At 43.9% G+C, this 5902-nt stretch overlaps 1 long non-coding RNA gene across 4 annotated transcripts; it reads right to left on the bottom strand.

Moving 5' to 3' along the window:
- Positions 1–3471: 3471 nt before the first annotated feature.
- Positions 3472–5489, bottom strand: LOC122092468. 4 transcript variants are annotated; one of them, XR_006144147.1, is made up of 6 exons: positions 4980–5489; positions 4754–4847; positions 4328–4664; positions 4162–4249; positions 3873–4073; positions 3472–3803 (listed from the first exon to the last, which is right to left on the bottom strand). It is a non-coding gene; the product is annotated as an uncharacterized LOC122092468 (long non-coding RNA). The 4 variants fall into 4 exon arrangements; XR_006144145.1 differs by having other exon boundaries at positions 4322–4664; XR_006144146.1 differs by having other exon boundaries at positions 3873–4249.
- Positions 5490–5902: the final 413 nt, after the last annotated feature.

Here is a 5902-nt window from a genome sequence, read left to right on the forward strand (position 1 = left end):
ACAAGAAAGATGGCTCTATGGCTGCTATTATTGTTAGAATTTGACATCACCTACGTTGCTCAGAAGTTTATCAAGGGGCAAGCTATAGTTGATCATTTGGCTACTCACCCTACAGAGGATGGAAGAATCTTAGATGATGCCTTTCCAGATGAAGATATCATGACAATTGAAGAAAAAGATATAATTGAATAATGGTAGCTATATTTTGATGGAGCATCCAACCAGACGGCCTTATTTGCCTTCTTCATTCTGCCTTGACTTCCCTTGTACCAACAACATTGCAGAATATGAAGCCTATGCATTGAGGTGGAATTATCTCTAACCACTGGGGTGAAAATGATCAGGGTGTATGGAGATTCATCCATTGTCATTTTTCAAATGCAAGGAAGGAAGTGGAAAACTAGAGATGAGATACTGAAGCTGTACCAAGAGCATTTAGAGGAAGTAATTGGACACTTTGATAAGATATCCTTCGAATATCTCCAAAGGGATAATAACCGGTTTGCCAATGCCCTTGTAACCTTGGCTTCCATGGTAGAAAGCAATCCTATGGCCCAAATGTGACCATTCGTGGTAAAGCAAAGGAGCAAGCCCATAAACTAGAATGTAGTAAATTCTCTTACAATGGACGGCATGCCCTGGTTTTCTCACATAATGGAGTTCATCAAGGAAAGGAAATTTCCAATTGAAGCTAAAGATGGGGAAAAGAAGTTCCTAAGGAGATATGCCACCCAGTTCATTCTCCAAAGTGACCTACTGTACAAGAGATCCTATGACGGGATATAGTTGCTGTGTGTGGATGATGATCAAGATAGAACAATCATGGAGGAAATTCATCAAGGTCTGTGTGGGCTTCATATAAATGCCAAGATGCTAGCCAAGAAGATTCTCAGACTAGGATACTACTGGAACACAATGGAAGCAAACTGTGTCGAATTTGTCAAAAGCTGCCACAAATGCCAGATATTCACCAACATCATACACATCCTGCCAACAGAGCTGCACTCACTCAATTCTCCTTGGCCATTCTCTACTTGGGGCATCGATGTCATAAGAAAGATCAACCCCAAAACATCTAACGGGCACGAGTTCATCCTGGTGATCATTGATTACTTCACAAAAGTAGAAGCTTAGTCATATGTAGTTCTCACATTTGCCAAGATGGTAAAGTTTATCCAAGAAAATATCTTTTGTCGATATGGAGTACCACAGGAGCTGATATCGGAACAAGGATCCCATTTCTGGGGCACAGCTGACAAAATCTGCCCAAAGTTTGGCATCAAGAGGCATCATTCTACCACCTATAGGCCACAAACCAATGGGGAAATGGAAGCAACTAACAAGAACATCAAGGTCATCTTCCAAAAAGTGGCTAAAACCCACAATGATTGGGCAAAAAAGTTACCATTAGCCTGAAGGGCATATCGAACTTCTATACAATCCTCGACTGAGGCTACTCCTTTTTCCTTGGTGTATGGGGTTGAGGCAGTGCTACTAGTAGAGATCTTAGTACCACCCCTAAGGGTACTTTTGGATAGCCAGTTAGTTACCTGAAGGAGAATGGGTGAAGGCTAGACATGACGAGCTCAACTTTTTGGATGAAAGGTGTATGTAGGCCTTGGATAGTCTAAGAAAATATCAATTGAGGATGGCAAGAGCATTCAACAAGTAAAAAATGCCCTGTCACATAGAAGAAGGTGAACTAGTTCTCTGAGAACAAAGAGCCCCCATTCATGACCCAAGGGGAAAATTCAGGCCAAATTGGAGTGGCCCATTCACTGTCAAAGAAATTTTGTCAGGCAAGGCTGTAAAGACTTATGGACCTCAATGGCAGAGATATGTCTAGGCTGGTCAACATAGATCAACTCAAGAGATACTATGTATAAAAAGGGTGTACCACTTGAACTACGTTTAACCCGATTCCTCTTAAGGGATATGTAGGCAACTTGACCTGTGCAAGTGTGGTCTCAACAGCCTCCGAGCAAGTGGAAGGTTTCCAGATTAATAATTAAGGTATCTAAAAATCATCATAGCTTGTGTCCCCCAAGAATTGCCACTTGGCATATCTAACCATTAGGTATCTGTCATTCACCTAGGGTCCGTCAAACTCTTGTCCATAATTCGTTCCCCCGAAGATGGTCGCTGCTCAACACTAGTAATCAAGGCCAGTTCCTTCCCACCCTCATTTGGTTAAAAAAAAAAAACTTGATGCAACAGTGGTAAACCTTGGTAGAATTAGTAATCAATGAGCAATACCTTGAGAAATTTACCCCCAATTTATAATGATTACAGGAAAGACTATGGGCTCCTTGGATGCGATATTGAGAAGACGGACCTTAGACATCAACATGGAAGCACCGAGGTTGCTAGAATCTGCAAGTATGCCAATGCTTAGTCAGATTGGGTGTATAGAATTGCACAACAACCTAATTCGCCAAGTGCCTCATCATTGGGATGCTGATCTCCATGTGTTTCCATTTGGGACGATTGAAATTTGCCCAACCTTGGAAGAATTTCGGGCTTGTATGTTTTCCCCACCTAAAAGCGGATTGGTTCAACTGTCCTTGAAGGGAGAATATTCATAAGAGATTCAAAGCTTCTTCGGATGGGGAAAGGAGCAGATATAGAAAGATTGACATTTTGAAGGTGGCCAGAGTTTTCATTAAATTTTTTTCGTTGGGGGGGATCCATCAGCAGAGATCGCAGGATGTTCATCTACTTTGCATGTTTGCTCACTATGTTCTCCGAACTCATGGACGTGGTGCACCACTTATTCTGATAGAAGTGGTAGACCAATTGAAAGGAGGAAGGATTTGTCCTTATAGTCCTTGCTGAGACATTTAAAGGGTTTGATGACATGAGCCACGGCCACAAATTTAGGATAGTTCATTATCGAGGTAACCCTGCTATTTTTCAGCTTTGGTTACTCGAGAGGTTAAAATTGGTCTAGCCATTAAATGAATGCTAGCTCAGAGTTTCTCACTATCAAGACAAGAGGGAAGTCCCAGAATTCAAGCTCATTGATGATTGGGAGGAGTACCTAGAAAGAAGAACCGCGCAGGACAGTGCAAGACATCAGGTGGAGGTGCCCATAGTGGCCCCAAGACGACTTCCTAATGAGGACCCCGGGGTGCAACTACGTTAGGATGATGGGTTTGACCCATACGTCCTTCTATTTGCCCACATATACATTGGTCATCAATATGGACTAAGCCGAAAGACCCGGAGAAGGTGAATTTCTATCCACCTCAAAAATTGTCTACCCAAATTGTCACTCACCTATCCTATCGTTGAGTTCAGGGCTAGGATGCTGGTTTCCTGTTTTTATTTATTTCATTGCCTGATGGGGTGATACTTGGACTTTTGCGTTATTTTGGTTATCCTAAATGAAAATTTGAGTCTTAGAATTAGCCCTGTTCTAATTTAGACTCTCAAAATCCCACAAAAAGAGAGAAAATTTTGGTCCCTAAAATCAAATCTTCATTTCAGGAATAAAATTTCCAAAAATGGCATACAAAATAAAAATCATGAAAGATAATAAGAGGGGTGGAAGAAAAAGAAAGACAAAAAGAAAAAAGAAAAAAAGATCCGTGCTTTTTCCAAACTGTGCGGGAATGATAAGAATAGAAGGGAAGTAGGGGGAATGGCTATAAGGGTCCTTCATCATGAGCTGCCCTAGTCCCATTACTCGGTCCAACATGGTCATCCATTGAGACCATCGTATTGTCATACTTCACTTGCAATGCCGCTAGCTGGTCCTCCAAGTTGCAAATTTGATCAATCTGAGACTTGAGTTGTGTGTCCTGAAAAGTAAAGAAGAAGGTTAGGATGGTAACAAAATAAATAAAACAGGCAAAAGAAAGGAATCATACCGTGACCCGCACTTGCTAGTCTCTATCATACAGCTCCGAGCATAAGCTATAGTGCATGCGCGGGATCTCAGCATACGCCTCCGGGGAGACCTGAGAAGAATTATATCAGCAAAAAAAAAAAAAAGGGGATTTTAACTTACACAGTCATATGGAATCGGAAGGCCAATGAAAGCATCCCACTCCAAACTTCTCGGCATATCCCTAGGAGCCAAAGGGTTAACTGCGTTAGGATAAGTCCAAGAGGGGAACCCTGGGAAAGAAGTGATAGCTATATTGTGCACTGGTCTACCCTTGACGGAAGATGACTCTGCAGCAAAAGAACCAAAGGCGACTGGCTGAGGCCGAGGGGGAAGAGGGGCCATCTCTCTTGTCCTCCACTGTAATCATATCCAAGTAAGAATAAAGAAACTTTGGGTTCACAAAGGGAAGAAAAGAAATAATAAACAGACATGCACCATGGGACCCTCTGGGGTCAAGGGCACACAGATTGCCTTCGTTTCCAGAAAGCAGTCATAATCCCTGCCATATCCAAGAAGTCATCATCCCATACTCCCTCGGTGATCTCCTCTGCCTCACCCTCAGGAATATCCTCCGAGCAATGCATGGTGGGAGGAGGGAGACAAGAAGGGACACAACGGCCTCATCCGATAATTAGGGGGTGAACCGCTCTCTCAAATACCAAGCCCTGCCCAAATGGCCCTGAAATAATACTCTCTGTCAGGTCAAGTACATGGCCCTCTCCAACTCATCTGGGTCGAGGAACTCGATCCTCTAGAAGGGTCTATAGTTCACCTGCATCAAACAAAAAAAAAGGATTCTCAACGGCAGATGAGCACAATACAAAAGATAGCAGGAAAACATAAAGGAGTAAAAAGACTCACCATCATAAGACCATTCAATAGAGAACGGGAAAAGGATCCCCTAGGAAGAGTTGAACGCCCCCTCATGATGCACTTGTCCCCTATCTCCTAGATGCTGGGAAGAAAAGCTCATAAGGACTGTGGAGATCCGGGCACATGAACATCGAGTGCTCATAAACCCAAGGCTAGTCGAAGAAACCATGCTACATTGTAAAAAAAAAAAAAAAAGACAAAGGCTGGGAGTTACTTGGATGATGCAACCCGAACTGTAAATGTTACGGTCCCTGTACGCCAGATGATCCAAGGTCCCCAACAAATAAGCGTATGCCGCTCCGCCCCAATTGAAGGAGTTAATCCCATCGAGGTCCTGGAGGAGGTGCACCAAATGGATGTCCACGTCACCACAAGAGTTGCTGAATAAACACTATCCTATAGTGTAGAGGAGGAAGGAGCGTAGGCACTACAGGGACTTGATAGGGTCCAAGGAACCTCGTGAGGTCGTCCACCGTCCTATAGGTCTGCCAGCTGAATCATCCTATGGGCCGTCCGAATGCCAGTCAAGGCAAAGAAATCCTCCGGATCCAAAGTCTTTGGCAGAACAAGGGGACGATCACCGAACAATACCCCAGCCAAGGAATAGAAGCACAGGAGGGTAATCGTCATCTCGTCGACTAGAAGGTGGAATGAGTGGGTACTTGACCACCACTGCTCGATCATGGCCTTCATCAACTCGCAGTCCAGCTTCTTGGTCTCCAGCTCGACCAACCGACGTAAATAGGTATAGCCAATCCTACGCCTCATCCCTAGGGAAAGGACCTCGTACCAATTCCGAACCTTGTTCGGGAAACCATACCTCCCGAGGTTCGAGAAGCTGGCCCTCGGGGGAATCTAAAAGAAAAGAAAAGAACAAAAAGATAAAGGTTAGAAAAGACTCACCCATATATCCGAGGCCGCATTACAAATGTGGCCCTACGTACCTTGGAGCGTTTGCCCCGTATACCAGAAGGCCGGCCCATCTACCCCTTCTGCTGATGAAGCCTGACTAGACATCCCCCGTAGGACCCGACCACCATGGGTCCTCTTCCTTCCCCTCCTAGACATGGCTAAGGAAAAAACTGAAGACTAGAAAGGCACAAGAGAAGTAATTTTTTTTACTAGAAATGACAATGA

Source organism: Macadamia integrifolia, chromosome 10 (assembly GCF_013358625.1).
Source record: "Macadamia integrifolia cultivar HAES 741 chromosome 10, SCU_Mint_v3, whole genome shotgun sequence".
Classification (NCBI taxonomy): Eukaryota; Viridiplantae; Streptophyta; class Magnoliopsida; order Proteales; family Proteaceae; genus Macadamia; species Macadamia integrifolia.